The following is a 19,965-nucleotide window of genomic DNA, read 5'->3' as shown; positions in this document are numbered from 1 at the left end:
AATTTCTGTATTATAACCAATTTTAAATTAAAAATCGCATATGGATACAAAAAATGTTCTGCTTTTCCTTTTTTAATTTTCTTTTATCATGTTTTTTTACTTATATTTTATAACGAAGTTAATAACAATTACATTAATATTCACTTATTGATGTTTCTTCTTGCAGAATTAATAAGCTCACAACCGAGGACTTTGGAGGATTTACTTCCTGGATACAACGGAGTATTGCCCCCGGTCACAAGTTTTCGATATGAAAACCAGTTCACCAATTTTAGAACATATGGTAATCATAGTATGGAAAACCTCGGAAGGTTGTATTTATACAAACGAGATCATATCATATTTGGATGGAATTATGGAGGAGTTCTCATTGATAACCTGAACAGGATATTTCCTGGTTTGAGAAATGTATTTATCATATTTGACATTAATGAGGACAAGTGGCTTACTGTGCTCCGTGATTTATCTCGAAAATTGGGCGCAAAACGTGATTTGGACTTTATTGTTGCACGTGATGAAGTTGCTGCTAGACTTGTATCAACATCGAGGGATCCAATATACATAGAAGCACACTTGAAAGCATGCAAACAGGCAAACAGACGAGTAGACATTGTCGAACGAAGGCAAGTACGGCTTGTGAACCAGGGTCAAACAGACTATGAAGCCGGCAGTAGAGTAATACAGGAAGAATACACTCAAGCCTATAATCGTGCATTTATGCTTCATTTGAATCTGCATGGAGAATTAAATATTCACGGACATAGAGAAAGGCGTATTTAAAAAAAAACTTAATGCTAAAGTCTAGTTACAGACGACGACAAGTTGAGAGGTGGAGAGCTTAAGTTTTGGTGGATCTAAATACTTAAGTAGGCTTAATTCCACATGTGATGCAGAAAAGTAGTTAACATAATATAATTATTAATTCGAAATAAAACAAAATTCACAATAATCTAATATTCATTCTTTCATTGATTTTGGGCATATCAAAGCTTCAATATTTACGCTCGATTATATGGGAAAAAGCGGATCTATGGTCTCTACGACAATAGATTTCCACTTCTCAATCTAAGAGCCCCCTCCCACAAGGGACAAAACGGAATCTAAATTTACAGTAGTTACGCTAGTGATATGTTGCAAAGTGAAATTTTCATAAATAATGTTATTATGTATTCTCTTTTTTCACATGTAACGCTGCTTTCTTCCCCAGTTAAAAAGAAATTTAGGTGGTAACTTTAAAGAGAAGACAAAGGACCCTACGAAAAAAAATAAAAAGGTAATTTTAAGATAATTTTTTGACGCCAGTCGTTGGCAGTCGCTGATCCAGAGAAGTGTCAAATGAAGTAAGTGAAAAACAATCAAAATTCAATCAAACTTCAACAATGGTTAACTCATAATGGTAACTGAAACAAAGGGACAGTTAAGCAATTACAAAGCTCATATATAGAAAATAATAACCAGAAGAAGTTGGTTTCAAAAATCAAAAGACTGAATTTTCAAAATTTACAAACAAGGAAAATCAATTTTTAAGCAAATTTTAGCATTGACAACCAAAGATAGATACATTTTAGAACAAAACAGGCAAGTCTTCTAAACCATAGTTCAAGATTTTAGAAACCAAAAAAATTTTATATTCTAACAAGAAAGATAAATTATTAAACAAGAAAGAGAATTCTTTAATACGAATTTTTAACAGGATGGTTAAGCTTTTTACCAAAAGTAAAGACTTTATTGAAATAGTTAAATTTCTAATCAAATAATTGAATTCTTATAATGCCAAGATACATTTTTGATCGAAAGGTCAAAGTTTCGTACAAAAAATATCAAAATTCAAACATTTCAATTTTTATGACAGATAAACTTTTCAAAGAAATTTCAATTTTGATAAAAAAAGTTAATTTTCAATCAAGAAATATGGCGTTTTACCACGAATGATGAATTTCCGACCAAAGAGGAAAGTTTCCACGCCCAAAAGTCAAATTTTTAGGTAAAAGAGAACTTTAAATTCATAAAAAATAAATTTTTAACTAAAAAAGGTAATTCTTAAGTAAGAAAGATCAATTTTTAGCAAGATAGTTGAATTCTCAGCACAAAGCTCTAACTTTCAACAAACAAGAATAATTTTTTACCCAAAAAGATGGCTTCTTAACAAAGTCTTTGAATTTTCTACCAAAGAGTTGAATTTTCAATCAAAAATTCAAATTTACAACACACAAGATTCACTTTGTATCCAAAAAGACGACTATTCCTTACCCAAAAAGACAATTATATTGTACCCGAAAAAACGAATTTTCAATTAAATACATCAATTTCCTACCAAGTAATTTAATTTTCAACTTATCAAATATACAGCTTAAAGTTTAAAGCAAACCTGAAATCGTTAAATTTTCAGACAAAAACTTTATTATGTCTTTTAAATTATAAAATTTAATTTCCAATATACAAAAATTAAAAACTTTTTTAATTTGTGAAAAAATCTTATAATTAAACATGTCGAAATAAAATTCAATTATTTCAAGTTTCCTATCTAATAATATTTTTATAATGAATAACCTACACAACTTTAAATTAGAATTATAGGTAAATTTTTTAAATTTTAAATCAGGGTGTAAATGTCTTTATAAATAAATAAGTATGATGAACAAAATTGTAATTTTTTCTGGGTTAATTTTTCCTAAATTTTATAGAGTAGCATTAGTTATAGATGCTCCAATATTATAAAATAATCAAGAAAATTTATAATAAACAAGTTATTTGTTCCAAGAATGTTTTCTACGATTTTTCAAAAGTTTACATTTCTTTAAATTTATATTGCAAGATATTTGGATAAAAACAATATAATCATGAAAAAAATTCTTCGTAAAATTATTATTGTTAATATTATAACTAAATTTAATAAAAAAATGCATTAATGAGACATTTTTCGACTTTTCCATCATTTTCTACATTTTATACAGAAACACTATGGAAAAGTATTTTTTGTTGCGTGATCAAATCATGTTGCTTTAATTCGTTTAATTGAATATTCATTTTCCTACGAATAACTAATTACTTCATGAGAAATGCAAATTCTAAAGGAATTTTGGTTATATGTATTTAGGGCAAAAGGAGTCTATCGAAAATTAAATTATGAATTGGGTGATTAACCTCTACTGCGTAAGAAAACAATTTAAAGATTGACCAATCGCCGATTTAAATTATAACATGATGACTTTGTAAAGCTCTTCGACTGGGGTTATTGCTGGAAAAATTGATCAGCAAATTTCATTCGAACAGTGTTTGTCAAACAAATATTTCAGTTAAATAGGAAACGCGGGACTCCTATATTAATCTAAAAATCCATACCCCGCCCCAAGCCACCAACTCTTGAATCGCCACGTACACTTCCTGTTCTCACTTTACTCATATATGAACTTCTTGATCCCCGACTATTAAAGGAGGTTACAATCGAAGGATACACGGTTAAACCAAAATAAATTTAGTTTAATGCCGTAACTATAATAAAATTTAGTAATTCTTCTTATTATTAAACGTTTGAAAAATAAATAATAATAAAATTTCCTACCCTGATTGCATTTTTACATATATTATTGCAAAATCAAAAACAGAATTGAAAAAATATTTGTTAAAATATAAACATTTAGTTAACTCTCGTTAAAGATTTGAAATTCAATAGAGGAAATTATTTTTAGTTTATCTGCATTTAAGTTAATACCAGTTATCTCCTCTTTAAGGAGCTATTTGCATTTGTACCTCTTATGTTGAATCTTTGGAAATAAATTTAGGAGACTCAAGAAGATGCAGCATTTTTAGGATTAGGTACTCTCAGAGAGTGGAAATCAGGAGGATATAAAATCATTTTGGACCGACTACAATAAGATTCTTCAAGATGCGAAACTATCGCCTCCGTTAAGAGGGCTGTGTACTAGCGTGGGAATTCTGAGTTGAGTGTGCGAGAGAGACAGAAATATGATAAGTACGTCCAAAAGGATGGAGTTTGTTAGTGACAAAAAAAATGTTGACAGCCAATCATAGTTGGAATATTTTCAGAAAAAAGGGGCACGTAGTGAAAAAATTTTGAGAAAAATTGCCTGGGAGAAACTCGTCATCAGGAGACCGTCACCTTGGGTCAGGTATTGTCTGGAAACCACTACTCTTGCGGCGGGTGGTAGTTTGTCGAGCGGACGGCTTTCGGCCTCGCGAGACCTTCCCATTGTTTGAGATTAGACATAGCGGCGAAAAATCCGAATTTTGTACAATATTAATTAAGAAAATTTTAATATACTGCATTAGCATCGTTATATTATTCTAAGTAAATCAGAAAAAGGTTAATAAAAATCGATCAATATTTTCAATCTTAGCCGCATAGGTTCCTATTCTCCAAAAGGGAACGTGTTTTCTTCCTTGTGATTGTACCGACAGATAGCCCGTAAGAGATGTTTTCTATTTCCCAAAAGTGTTCAGATTTCGAGATTATTTAATTCCTTCTAATTCACGTCCGCCTCTCTAGAGTTACAATTATTTTAATTCACACATTTGAAAAGAATTCTTTGAATTTTTTAAGGCGTTTAAATAAATTATTAATATGTAAATAAATATAAATTTGAATATTTTTCGGATTTATAAGCTAAGAAAGATTTAATAATGAAACATAGGTTAAATAAATGATTTCGTTAAATTTTACTGAGGCAATTGAGAGGAATAGGATTTTCACTTTTTCTGTTCCCGTTGGAGAATTTTTAGACGGAGGAAAAATTGCGTATTCATAGAAATAGAAATTCTTAATTTTTTGAATGTAACGCTATCCATGCTTGCGAAAGCAAGGAACGCAATAAAAAGAAATTTGTGAAATATTACTTTTTGAAAGTGTTAAGATTTCTAAAGCAATAATTCAGTATATTTCGAAACTATCTCCATGATATGCTTCGATCAGACCATAATTCATATGGAGCCTTTTCAAAATGTTGAACTTTATTTTCACTTCTTACACTGAGAAAACTATATCGCATGAATTACAATATATACCGTAATTCCTGCGCTATATATCGTAATTATCGAATTATAATAGCGCAAAATCGTCATATCGTACATTGTAAATTTTTACACTATATACCGCATTATTGTGCAATCTATAACGTATGAATTTAATTTTATTACGCTATTACATTGTATTTCTTTATTTCTGTTCTCGTGGGGGTTCGAGTAGTGAATAAGCGATCACAGGAAAAATTAAGATAAGGTTTACATCGATTCCAGTTGAAAGATTCACCGGAACAAAAATTAACCTTGCCAGATAAACTTGACATGAATCGAAGATAATTTCCGATTTTTAATCCCTCCTGGGTAATCTTTCGCCTTATAATCGCTTCATTTTTATTCGAGGTGTAGCGACAATTACGACACCAGCGCTATCCTGTGTCGTTTAACTGAATTAAATTGGAGAGAAATAGGGATTCCCATCTATCAGTGATTTTGGAGCAAATATATCAGTAAACAAATTTCTTCGTGTCGTCTGTTGCTGATTCTACATTTTTACGGAAATTTCCTCACTTCAGCGTGACGCAATAGACGAGATCAGAATTACTCTCGTAACCTCTGTGAAACTTTCGCCAAAATATGTTTAATGTTTAACCGTTATAAGTATCAGCTGCAGTAAATTTTAACTTTTTTCTTTGATTGTTTTATTTCTGGTGTCCAGATTCATAGCTCGAATCCACTCATACTTTGCCTTTTTCCTATTGCTGCTAAGGACGCCGTGGCAGACGACAGCAAACAAATTTTACTTAATTTTTTCTGTGATTTAGTGCATTATAATATCGTACAAAGGTACGGGTCCTGCTTTTACATTATAATATTGCTCTTTCTTGCAATATAGAGGTTTTGCGATATCATTGTGCAATACCTTTTTATCCGTGCACGACTATTTTATATGAAAGCATTGTTCACAATTACAAATGATGTATTATGCTTAGATTGGATTGTTATGCTTTTCGAGATATGTCGTTTAAGCGTAATTTCTCCGAAAGTATTGTGAAAAATATGACTTATGTGGTATGTCTGGATTTGAGAAATAACAAACTATATGTATGTGTTATCAAAAGTGAAATAATGTTTATTATATCAAAAATAGGTTTGCTCAAAGTTACCCTAATTTGGAAGAATTAATACATTCAATTTTTCATGCGAAAAGTGACCCCTAAAAGTATATATCATTCGAACCAGAATTTGAAGAAACGCCCAAATCCGTTAAGCGTCAGAGTAGTATTTTTAGCATAGTTTTTGGAAATTGAAAAATTTTGTTAATTTCATTGGTGCCAAAGAGTAAGTTCAGAAATGAATCCAAGAAGGTTTTCTTAAAAATGGTGTCAGATGTGAATTCCAGTTTGCGTAGGTAGTATACAAAAGAAATTTATTTTTCGAATCGACACAATGGACTCGCACGCGGAATCCAGAAATAAAAGTGCCTTTTAAATATGAAAATCAATTCAAAACAAAATTATAAAAATTGAGAAAGCAGGATTTGAGCACTCAAACTTATGCATGTTATTCGACAATTTTTGTCACAAACATATATTTTTTTCATTTAACGAAATTTGTCTTCCTTAAATCCAAAATAAAACAAAATTAAGGTAATATCTGTCTCTTAGTTATTTTTTGATGATATACGTAGTTGTCGTTTTAATCATAAAAAATTACAATGCAAAAAATGAAGTTCTTGAAAAAACAACATAAGGTAAGAAAAAACTAATTGACAAAAGTTGTTAACACCAAAAAGAAGTCCCGATTTGTTTTAGCTTATCTTTTATGGGCCGCGTAGCTTTTGTTTAATTCGTAATAAATAACATTTAAGGGTGTTGTTTCAATCCGAATTTTAATTTTTTAAATAGGTACGGCACTAATTACATATATATTTTTTTCAAAGGATTTGCGAACGAAAGAAAAAAAACTTGTCGAACATCCGGGGTTTTTTCGAGATCTTCGGATCAATAAAATGTTGAAAAATTAAAACATTTGTTGAGGAAATAAATAAATAATTTTCAAAACTATCAAATTGGAAAATTAGGCTTTCTGCAAATTTATTTATAAATTTTAAGCTTGTCAAGTCACCCGAATGTAAATTTTGACAGTACACAATTTTCCAGATTTACAATTTTAAAATATAAATTACCAAATTTATTCCTGGGTAACTTACGAATTCATCATTTATAATTCAGTTAGAATTTTAAAGTGGGTAAATTTATAAATATACACACAATCATAAATTGGTTTATCTATGCGAAATTCTGTTAACAAGAAAAAAGAAGCCAACGACCAAATTTTGACCACAACGTCTTTTTCATTTTTATTATCATCAAATACAATAAAATAACATTCAAAATTAAAAAAATTCGAGTCAGTAGGCCAATCTGTTTTGAATACAATACAAATATTTGTGACAATTACATCACAAATAGAGAAAGTAAAAGGAAAATATCATTCATGAAACAGCCTCGTTAAATGTAATTAATTAAATTAGCATAACTTTTTTTAACCCTTCAAAATCGTTTTTTAAATTAATAGATAACTTTTTTTGTTTTTTTTTTTTAATATAAAGCATTTTCATGAATTCTCTCTTTCTCTCATTACTTCCACTATACAAAATTTGTACACGAACCCAATCAAACTCATGGATAGAATGAACAAATTTCCTTGTATGCCTAGCAAGAACACTCTTATAACAGCGTCCCAAACGAACATCACTTTTGTGTTCCTCTATCCTAGTATTAAGAAGTCTGTCCCACGTAATTTATCTTACAATCAATCAATTTGATTATTGGACGTTAAATGTAATAGGAAATTTGAACATACTTTAAACAATTTTAAATTCTCACTGCTGAATTTATTTATCAAAGATGTTTCAAATCACGTTAATTTTTTAAAGTCAAAAATTTTCAGAATTAGAAGTGAATTAGAAGTTTGTTTACAACAAATGCAATTATTGATCTTTTAAAGCATCAGATTCTCCTTAATCAAGGATTTTTAAGCACTGATGTAAAATATGGTAACAAATTTTCTAATTTGATTTATCAGCAAACTAATCTTTAAGAGCAAAATATAAATTTACGTAGGATTTTTGAAGAAGGAGATAAAGATCCTTGGTTTGTAAATTTGGCAGATATTTCAATTCCTGATTCAGTTACAGATATACTCAGATTAGGTCAAGGTTTCAGTAACCGTGTGATAAAAAGTAAGGCAAAGCAAATGATGAAAATAGTAAAAGATCCAGAATAATATATATACAAAATTCCTATTTTGGATCAGCAGGATTTCCGAAACAAGGTGTTAAAATGGTGTTCAAAAAATGGTTTGCATAGCGGTAGTATTGATTGTAAAATTTCTAAAGGTTTCATGAATCTGCTTTCTGATCGTGATCAGTTTGGATTATTACATGAAAATCCGCTAAGAAAATTTAAAAGAAGATACAGTTCTTGCAAGACGTTATAGTTTGAGAAAACTTCATAAAGATGGCTATCCCTTAAAAATAGTTATTTCAACCACTAATACTCCCACACAATTTTTAGAACAGAATTTCAATTTGATTCTCAAGGACTCTATCACAAGTTCTAAAATAATGTAAAAAATAGCTGGGAATTTCAAGAAAGTATTTTTCAAAAAACGGTTCCGGATGACCGTGTATGATTTCTTTGGATGTTATTGCAATGTTTTCGAGTATATCTTCTGCGGTATCATAAATAGGGGTTTCCATTTGAAAAATAAAAGTGACCTTGAAATAACCTTGAAGATCAACGCCAAGGTCAGCTTCAAGGTCACTAGTCATATCCTCGCCCAAAACCTTGAAAGTTTTGTTTGAAAAAATTCTCACGAAAACGCATACTTTCGATGATAGGGAGGGGGGCCCGATACATTTTGATGACCCTGTATATATATATATATATATATATAAGCTCTAATTTCTCTTTATGTTTTTTTTATAGTTTGCATCAATTGGTTCAAAATTTCCGTGTTGTGTCAAATTTCGGAAAATACTAAGATCGCAATAATCATAAATTCTTATGATTAAAACCAAAACTAAAGGGCCTATCAAAAATTGATTCCTAAGAAATTTGTAGCTCTTTTTGGGATAAATAATTTTTTCAAATAATTGTTTTTCGTAACGTGTGTCGGTTTTCTACGAATTTCTATTTTTCTAATGTTATTTATCACAAATGTCATTTGGCTTTTTTTTAAATTTTCAATTGATTTTTTAAATATTATAAATGCTGTATCTCTAACCAGTTTCTTTTTATCAAAAAAGTAGTTAGGATAAGTTGTTTAGCTGTATTATTGGAATCAATAGCCGTGAATAACATTTTTCCTTTCCTTTAGGACCTAAAAAAAGTGTGCCAAAGATCGATTTGATTCGTTCATTTTTTCGAGAGTTATCGTGTTAACGGACGGACGGACAGACAGACAGAGAAACATACGCCATCGTAAAACCTTGATGTTTGGATTCAGAGGGTCTCGAAACATGAAAATTGGTTAAAAAATTCGTTGAAAAAAATTCTTTCTCAATCATAAATGATAAGAATGTAAAAGAGGCTATCAGGTAACATTTTCATCTTTATACTAAGGCAATAAGAAGTTAATCGTGATGCTAGTAAACGAGCTACGTCACAATTTCCAAGGTTACGTTTGTAAAAGAGATTTTGCGTCAAAATTATAAAATCGAATTCTGTAAGCATTTAAACTGTTTTATCTTCCTTTGCCTACGCTTTGTAACTCGGCTCGCAGAAAATATTTCTTTAATTTTTAATGAATTTTAATAAACAAAAGGTTATTCTACGTCCCTAAATATATGTATAGCATTTACGTTCTTCACATTTTTATTCAATAGTAGTTAGCAAATTTTGTATTCACAAAACTTTTAATTTAGAAAAACTATACTGCTAGCTAAATAAAAATATAAAAAAAACTTTAAAAGCCTCAAGAAATCTTTTCGAAAATAAAATCAGCCGCCAGCAAAATCAGCCGCCAGCATTAAAAATGGAATTTATAATTTCAAAATTTTCTAAATAAGAGGAAAATTTTTAAATATTTGTAAAGACTTAAATTTTCAAATATTGTCTACTACTGCGTTTAAACTTAGATTTAAACTTTTACTCAAAATAAAAAATGTATTTTGGAAGGGAATTTCAATGCATAGAAGACTAGTATTCAAAATTGTGCAAAAAATAACTGCTTTCCGATTATTAAAAAAAGTTCGTGGACAGTGCAGCTTCTTAGGATAAATTTAACATGTGTTTATTAAATTCAAATAATAAATATGATAATTCTCATCGAATAAAGCTCAAGCGTAATGATATGGAAATATTTTTTTTCTATCAACAAGCTATTTCTGTATTAGGTCGAGTATAAAATTATTTATCTTCTATCACGTTTAAGACGCGTGAAAGAGAATAAAGTATACCTGTGTATTAATTTTATAATGAATTTGACGGGGTCACAATCTTATCATTCCTACTTTGGAGCTGGGGGGGGGGGTGGAATTATCTCAATATTTAGAAGTATAATATAATTAATCTCCCTGCTCTCACTTTGTATATTTTTTAATTTTCCATTATTTTCAACAAGCTGGCAGACACGAGGCATTTTGCAGCAAAATAACTCGTAAATACATTCTCTTGTTGGAGGAGACGTAATCAATTGCGAATTCTTACAATAATGCATTTTAATTGTTTCAATAAAGTGGATGTCTCTCTCATTAAAATTCTCCATTTCTTAATATTTCAATCTATATTTTTTAGGGTTCTTTACAAAAATTTGTCTTTATTAGTCGCAACCTTACTGCAAAAGTTCGTGTCTCTGCATGAAAAATTACTCTCCTCATTTTTTTTAATGAAAAAAAATTCGAGGTTGTGAGAATCAAATTGATTAAAAAATGGAGATTGTTGTAGCTCGCGTACTTTGTAAAATATTCGTATTTGTTTTAGCGAAATATGTAATAAAACATTGTAACTTACACAAAAGGAAAACTCCAATTTCATGTCCGATTAAAAAAAAAGTTAGATCAGGTAAAAGTCATAAAATCCATGATCTCTTAAGAGCAAACAAGTACCAGCGTATTGTTCGCCGCCTGAACATTTTTTGTAAGGATTAAAAAAATGCTGAGACATTTCTTATATAATAGGGAAAAAAATACATTATAGAGATGAAATCAAAGTTTAAAAGACTGCACACAAGAAATCATTTTTCAAAGCTAATTTAAAAAAAAAAGTATTCGCATACGTTCTTTATCACTAAATAGAAAATTAGTATAGGTTCGGCAACAGTTATGAGCAAAATTTTAAGAATGCAAGATTTTTGTTCTCTATGATGAATATAGAATGAAATTTTAATAAAATGTAAAAACAAAATCGTACCAGCATTTGGAGAGAAAAAAACCAAGATACATATAAATATTAAGGTGGTCCAAAAAACGATTTCAAGGCACAGGGCAAGACGACCCTGCAAAAGTTTCCATTTTCAACCAAAGAGAATCCGAAGTTTTCTTCACAATTCGAATATTAACACTTGCCACCGGGACTTAGAAATTCCATTTAATTAACATCGGGAAATTTAAACTTTTCGAAAAATGGAACTTGTCTTTTCCATACAAATAATTACTAAGTGGTAATTTGATTATTTAGCATGACTTTTTAAACAATTCCCAATTTTTTTTGACAAATTTAAATTAATTTAAATATCACTATTACCCCGAAAATGTAAGAAATAATCATATTTTCTGATTGAAATGCAATATTTCATTGTTTGTGGTAGTAAATTTTTTAAAAAGGATTATGTAATTATTTACTGTCTATTTTCAAAGTTCCTAAAAACTGAGCTAGACATATCAACTTTCTTTTTCAATTAGTATTCTATGCTTTTTTTTATTAATTACATAATTTAAATATATATTTATTTTAATTTTTAATAAAGTTCTACTTATTTAAACAATCTTTATGGGCTCAAGGAATTTTTTTAGTGTATAAAAAAATAGTGTATAGAAAGAATAAATTGACTACTTTTGATTATTTAAACAAATATAATTTGTTTATTTTAATAATAAAAAATAATTAATTGTTAAAATAATTACGTAATGTTTAATAAATTGAAAATCGTTTGAAAAGTCATGGTAAATATTCAAATTCTCCAGTACTAATTATTTGTATAGAAAAGACGACGAAAATTGCTAAAAAGTAACCATATCACGTAAAAATGTAGCTTTTTTATTTCCGAGTCATATATAATAATGCAAAATTTTTGAAATAGTGAAAAATAGTGCAAAACATATAAAAATGATAAAAATGTTAAAAGGTACTGCCATTTTATCTTTTTTTTATGTTTTTGCGTTTTTTTTCTTCATATTATTGGATGAATCAAGAAACCGCAGAAAGCACGTCAGCTTTGTTCAAGGGCACAATTAATTTTTTTTATTTTTATTTAAATTCTGTATATATAAGATTGAGAAAGATAAGAAGAGTAGGCTTTTCATTTTTGTTTTTACAGATACTGTAATCTTTAATTATACTTAAGGTGCCATGCGTAATAAATTTAGAAAGATGCGGAAAATATCGAGGTCGACGATCAATGATCTCCCTCCTTCCAGTTTCACTATTTTAACGAATAAATAAATCGCGTCACTTAGAAGTCGTAAAATTTAATATAAATATCCGTCGTTCAACGAGACACACTAAACAAGAAATTCTTTAAAAATTAGTGCAATCTTTTTTTTTATATTCATTGTAACAATTAGAGAAAATGATTAAAACTCCTACTCTTCTTCTCCTCACATTCGCGTGCTTCCTGCATTTTGTTAGTGAGTATAATGTAATATAATAATTAACATTTATAAAACAAAATATTAAAAAATTTGGTACTATGGAAAAATAAAACTTTTCAAATTAGAACATCACTTCATATCAATTGCTTAAATATTAAGAGGATTAGAATACAATGCCAACAACAATTGCATAGTACTACTGCAAATGTTTTTTTTTTTATAATAAACACAGTAGTAGCGTCGGAAGTTACCTAGGGTAGCGCAAGCGGCACTAAAAATTAAAATCCGAATCTGGTATCAGATTTGCTCCATAACGTTAGGGTTTTGAAAAAAAGCCTTTTGTTCATTTTTAAAAACAAAATATAGGCTGCGAATCTGATGTTCTGGAAATTTCTAGTCGGTTTAAACCTATAATTAACACTTTTATTTTCAGGCGATTATATTAAAAAAATTATTTTAGTCGCCTATCTTGAGCGCTAGCAGGTTTTTGCTGTTCGCCTGCGTGCTCACCGCTTACCACTTTTTACTTTTTAATTTAGAAACGCGATTGAAAATAGAACAATGATCTAATTATCTTACAAATTAATTTTTTGCGTGATGAATAATTATTTTAGTTACAATTTTTTTTTATTAAAATTAATATATTAGGATGAAAACTGATATTTTTAATTAAAAATTTAAGAATTTATGTAACTGATTGGAAGTATTTTGTCGAAAAAATTAATACTTTTTCGAAACTTTATTTTTTTGTTTTAAAATGTAACTAGTTTGTTAAAACTGCGTTTATTCTGTTTGGAAATTAGTTGTTTTGTATTTAAATTTAACCATTCAATTTTGGTTGATGATAGATTTTTTATTGGGAAATTCGTATTTGTGCGTAGAAAGATCATTTTTCGGATGAAAATTGGACATATTTGTTGAAAATAATCATTTTTCTTAGAAACTTATTTTTAGACAGAAAATTCAACGATTGAATTTTTCTTCGTAGATTTTTCTTTGTTAGCAGAAACCTCATGTACATTTTTAACAAATCATCTTTTGCAGAAGAAAAGTAATCTCCTGAGCTCGTTATTCGAAATGTTGATCCAAAAATGAAATGTTTAGTTTCAAATAAATTTTTTGGTTGAATGTTCTCAGCTTTAATCAAAAATCGATTTGTTTTGTTGAAAATTAAACTATTATGCGAAAAAAGTTATTTTTTTCTTCATTGATAATTCAACTTCTGGATTAAAACTGAGTTTCTCTTTTTAAAAATAATTACCTTGAAAGAAAATATAACTATTGAATTTTTAGTTGAAGCTTGTTTTTTTTCTTCAAAATTTATCTTATTTTATAGGAAACTAATCTGTTAAACTGAATATTTGACTTTTTTTTAAATTAGTTTTTTATATGAATATTAATGTTTTTAGCTAAAGTGTTGGTATAGGTGGGCCGGTTCGAAAGACCTTAATAACCTTTTTTTAAGGAAATTAATATTAAAAAATCATTTTCAAACTTATTAAAATTGGGTTTGACCAATGTTTGTATTGTAAAATTTTCTTTGTTGAGAAATGTTCTAAAATTCTATTAAAACCTGATTAACGTTATTGTGAAACAAACTTCACGAAAAAGGAAAGCAGCTACAAGAACCTGACACAGAGTGCAATCTTAAATCTAAAACCTTAAATGTAATGAAATTTTGCATCATGCAGCCATAGATGATTTACAAAATTTTTTTTTTCATATTTATCAACAAAATTTATTCAAGAATACCTAGAGCTAACCCTTAACCTATACAAAAAATTAAAAATAGAAACGCAAGTGCTTATGATTTTATTGCATTTATTATAAAGAAATGAATGAATAAAAATGGTTTGGTAGGGATTTATAGAGTTTTGTCACTTTATTAGAACTAGATGCAAACAATTTATGGCAATAAGGAGTTTTTCATCTGAGTTAATGACGAATAAATAAATCTTTTGACCTTAAATAATCAACTTCTATGTTTCAAGGATATTGCAATTATAATAAACAAAAATAATCTTAACAAGAAAAATTTATACCAATTTTTTTCATTTTATCTATTTATCAACCAAATTTTTCATGTGTTATGGCTTAAGCAGCCAATTATCTAGCACAGCCTAAAATGCTTTCGGTGGAGTGGATATATTTATTTTTAGTTTTACCCTAAAAAAATCTAACAATTTTATTAAATCATTGTAAATATATTCTTATGTTACATTGTATTCAGTAAAGTTTAATTTTGTAGCAGGATTCAAAACATGTTAGGACATTTAAATATATTTTTAAGTGTTACAAAAGATGTAAAATATTTATTTTTATAGTTAAAAAAAGGCTCATTAATTTTTAATAAGTTTCAATAATTGTTATCCTTTTCAAGAAATTTTTGAGGGTTTGAAATGATTCACTGCATTTTTAAATGGATTTCATTAATCGGAAGGGAATTAAAGGCATTTATGAAGACTAAGAATATTGTTAGGTGCATATTGAGAAAAGATATGAAGGGATTAGAACTAGATTTTAATATTTTCAAGTGATTTTAAGAGAATTTTAAGATTTTGAAACATTTTAAGTTATTTTAAAAAACTCTAAGGCAATTTCCATAAATTTCAACGATTGTAAAGGATCCAAGGGATCGCGAACTATTTTAAATATTTGAGGATATTTAAAAACATTTGTTAAACTTAAGGGGATTCGAAGTATTTCGATTTTTAAATTTGTGTTGATTTAAGATCAAAAAGAAAATTGTTTCACTTGAGGCTCTGTCGGCCAATTGTTCAAAATTGAAAAAAAATTAAAATATTCTTCACTAAAACAAAGAAATTTTGGTTTGGCGTTTATTGAATTTAAAAATTATACTTTTTATTTGGCGCTGAAATTTTGTAGCTAAAAATTCTTTGAAATACTTTGAAATTTTTTAATTTAATCTTACCTTGGTGAACTCGAATAGTGTTCTTATCGAATGGACATTATATTTCACATCAAAAGCTTCAAAATAAAATAAAAATAATTATATTAATAATTATGAAAATTATAACAACAAATACAAAAACTACAGAAGGGCATTTTGAAGTCTATAATTTTTAAGATATCGTAATAAAATTAATTTTTAAATATGCAATGGTTTTATAATAGCTGATAATTAGGATTGAGAATAAACTTGACGAAAGAGTCTTTTTTTCTCAACAGAAATACGTTTTAAATTTCGTGGGGCTTTCGCAAAATCTAAATATTTGAAAAAAGCATTTAATTTTTTATAATTTCAAACATATTTCGTCGCAGATAAGATTGTTGAAAAGTTCTAAATTATTTATATAATAAATACAAATCTGCCAACTATGCTTTTACTTTTCACTGATTTCGCGAGATTTAAGAAGACTTACAATAATTTGAAATATTTTAGAGTATTTAAAAAAATTCCAAAGAATTTTTCGGAAATTCACGAAATTTTAAGAATTAAAAAAAAATTTAAGCAATACAGAGAAAATAAAAATAATAAATAAAATAAATATTTTTTGATCCCATATTTATAAAAATCATGGAATGATTAATAGATTTCAATAGTTTGACGGGATTGCAAACAATTTAAGAGATTTTCAATAATGTTAGGGTATTTTGAGCGACTGGAAGAAATGATAATAAATCCTAATAATTTTGAGAAGAAATTTCCAGATACTTCAATGGATTTTTCAGTAATTGAAATATTTGATGGAATTTACATAAATTTCAAGTTCGTCTGTTTGTATACTTTTAGTTTGTTACAAAATGGACTTTCTTGCACTTCCATTTTTTACATAATTTTCTCACAACTTATCCTTTAGAAACTAACAGCCATCCACACTTTACGCCTAAGACCACTCGCTCTTATCACATATGCTTCCTCCCTTCGCCTCACCACGCCTCGGACGCATGTCAGTACTATATCGCTTTGCCTCACATATTCCAACCTCTGTCTCCACGGCTAATACCTACTACTTATCTATTATTCATAATACTTACAATTTTCTTACATTTACTTCCTCTTCTATTTAAAATCTTGACTTGTCCATTACTCTCCCTCCTTCATTCTCTTATTCACCATCATATCCTATTTAACCTCCACTACTCCAGTAAATATGCAGAATTCCTGAAAATAAAAATAAGAATCCAACGATCAAATTTGGGTAACCATCAGAAAATGTTTCTATTGCAATTAAATTTTTTTTTAAATTTTCCTGAAAATACGAAAGAAAAAAAAAACAATTTTTTTTTGATAAAAATAAAATAGAAGGAAAAAATGATAAGGAATCCATACAAATCACCTTCCTTCTTTGGTTTATTTTTTCGTTTTTTCTATTTTTATTACTAACAAATCACAGTAAAAACCATTTGTAAAAAATAATCCAATAAAAATTTTCATTTTGTGGAAAAAAATATAATTTAACTAATTTCTGAAAGGTGAATTATTATTTTCTTTTAATTCAGTAATTTCAAGAGAATTCCGTTAAAATTAATTTATAAGGAAATTCCAACAAATTAAGGGTGAACTCAAAAGAATTTGAAGGGATTTAAAAGAATTGAAAGATCACTTAAGACTTGAAAAATGTGTATTTTTGGTGAATTTTGGAAATTAAAGATTTATTTTCACCAGCGGTATGAATATTTTTATTTGTTTCATAATGAACAATATGTTATTAATATTTTGAAAAAATGCTTCGCATATTATTCCGGGAAAAAATGTTTAAGTATGAATTCGGATCAGTAGTTGGAATGAAATTACAAATATTCGCATTCTCCTTCCGATGAAATTTTAAACTTTTTTTTTTCATAAGATATTAAGCTATTTCGCAACAAATAAAAAATACTGGCAAGGGTTCAACTTTTTTATAGCTCAAAACTTCTATTTTTTTAAAATCGAAAATGTAAAAAATGTTATTTTCAGACCTCAAGCGGCATATTTAGAACCACTATTTTGTTTATAAAATCAAGTTTATGAATTTTTTTTACTAGAAGGAAGAAATTGAGTGAATATCGTTTTCACAATTCTGAAATTCCAATTTTTATAGGGTATCAAAATCGTTCTCTCATGGGTGATACTCGTCAATTTGCAAAAGACTGGAATTGATATGTGCCATTCTTTTGGGGTGTTGGCCAGTCAGAGCCTTTTTTAATGGGCTCTTGGTGAATTGGCAGGTCCTAATTTCTCCTGTGTCTTCAAATAATTTTAAAAAGATTGATTATAACTATATTAATTCGTTAAGATCCAGAAAAATAAATCTAATCGTTTTTTTTTAAATTTTAAGTAAGTATCGAAAACTCGAAAAGACCGCCCTGCTTCGTATGGAGGAATACTTATTATCCTTTTTCTATTTAAATATAATTAAATTCTAATGTCGCTTTCTGTAAATCCAGCCCGTTTGTCTTTATTATGAGTTTTTAAAATTATTTTTGTCGCATTTTAAACGTTTCCCTGATTTTATATTTCAAAATATGTTTGAAGTTAGTACATAAAAAAGTTTCCGCCAGTGGAGTGCTACGGCAGGCGTGGGTCACGAAGTGGAAAGAAGAGCAAGGAGGGAGCAGAGAAAAAGGACAGAGATATGCGCACATGAGAGTTCTCCTCTCATGTGCGCATCTCTCTGTCCTTTTTCTCTGCTCCCTCCTTGCTAGGTGAATTCTCGGTAAAAAATCTCGGTCGAAAATTTCTCAATTTTTTCAATGGGACATTGAAAGAGAAACGTTCGATAAATTGATGTTTTTAAGTGGTACTCTATCGGCCAGAAGTTTGTAACAAAATTTTTAAAAAATCAGCATCAATATTTTCATTTGTAATGAAATTATAATATTTAGATACATTATGAGTTTTAGCAGCAAATAAACTTTCATTAAATTAAAGAAGTTAATTATTGAGGAAAACTTTCAGCTAAAATTACAAATAATGAATTAAAACAAATAACTAGGATACAAATTTTGTTTTAAATATTTCAAATACGATAGGCTTTCCCTTCGTCAGATCTTCTTTTCGGATATAATCGGCGGAATGCTTCGTTTTTTCGTGCATAAATTAAAAGAAATGACATCAAAAAACAAAAAATGCATATAAATTAGTTTATAATATTAACAAGCATAATTTTGAGAGAATTTTTCACGCAACATTATTAAAAATAATAGAAAACACATTTTTTACGAATAATTTGTTCATAAAATGTTTTTAAGTTGATTGTATCATCAGGGAATATCCTTATATATTGTGAATCTACGAAGTTCGTTATTTTGAATTAAAGAAGTCACGTTTTTCCTCTGACCCCTTTTTTAAATTGAAAATACACCAAGTTCCGTTGCAACTAGAACATGGACCGATAAAGTCAATGTGAGACATAGCATAATCCCTCACACTAATCTGAAAATGGTAATTTGGAATCGCAAATTAGAAAAACAGGAATATCTGCGAACCTAGAACCGGCGAATATAATAATATAAAATGTCTACAATTTTTAATGTAATGCATATATTTAATTATTAAGAAAGTACCAATTTTAGAACCAGAAAATACTCCTGGAAGACTTAAAACAGAAGCAGGAATTTGCCGAGCTTATTCCCAGTCTATATAGTTTGAATAGGTAATTTTTCAAGTAACTCTGGCCATGCAAACCTTGAGTATTTTTGTATTTTTTAACACCAAATACTTTTTGAAAGCTTCGAGGTACAATCTGCACCACCTTGAGTGAACTATAATTCTAAACTTATTTGTACAGTGTACAGCAGAATAACTTCCTTATTTGGAATGCGCGTGTTTGCAGCACTAACGTCCGTGGTGGGGTGGAAGCAGTGATCCCAGATGTGAAACGAGATGCGGTCCAATACTATGACAGGGCTATGTCAGTGTGAATAAAGTAGGAGACGCTGTAAATGACTGAGTTGCGCGCGCAACCCATTTCTCCTCTTCTGAATTTGAAAACTTGAAGATGCACGATTGCCGGTCGGAGCACTTCGTCGAGTCTATTTATATATCTATCTGCTAACAGCTAACTGCTTCGAAATAAATTCAGGAGATTGGGATTTTAATATTTCCAGAGTTCGATGCGGACGATTCTCATGATTTGAATAAATCGCGCGCCTCTTGATATTCATATATTTTGAGGTTATGTTATTTCATGTATAAAATATAAGTTATATAAATATTAATACTC

Source organism: Belonocnema kinseyi, chromosome 2, assembly GCF_010883055.1.
Source record: "Belonocnema kinseyi isolate 2016_QV_RU_SX_M_011 chromosome 2, B_treatae_v1, whole genome shotgun sequence".
Lineage (NCBI taxonomy): Eukaryota > Metazoa > Arthropoda > Insecta > Hymenoptera > Cynipidae > Belonocnema > Belonocnema kinseyi.
The sequence above is the reverse complement of the archived record's forward strand: the minus strand, read 5'-3'. Positions refer to the sequence as shown.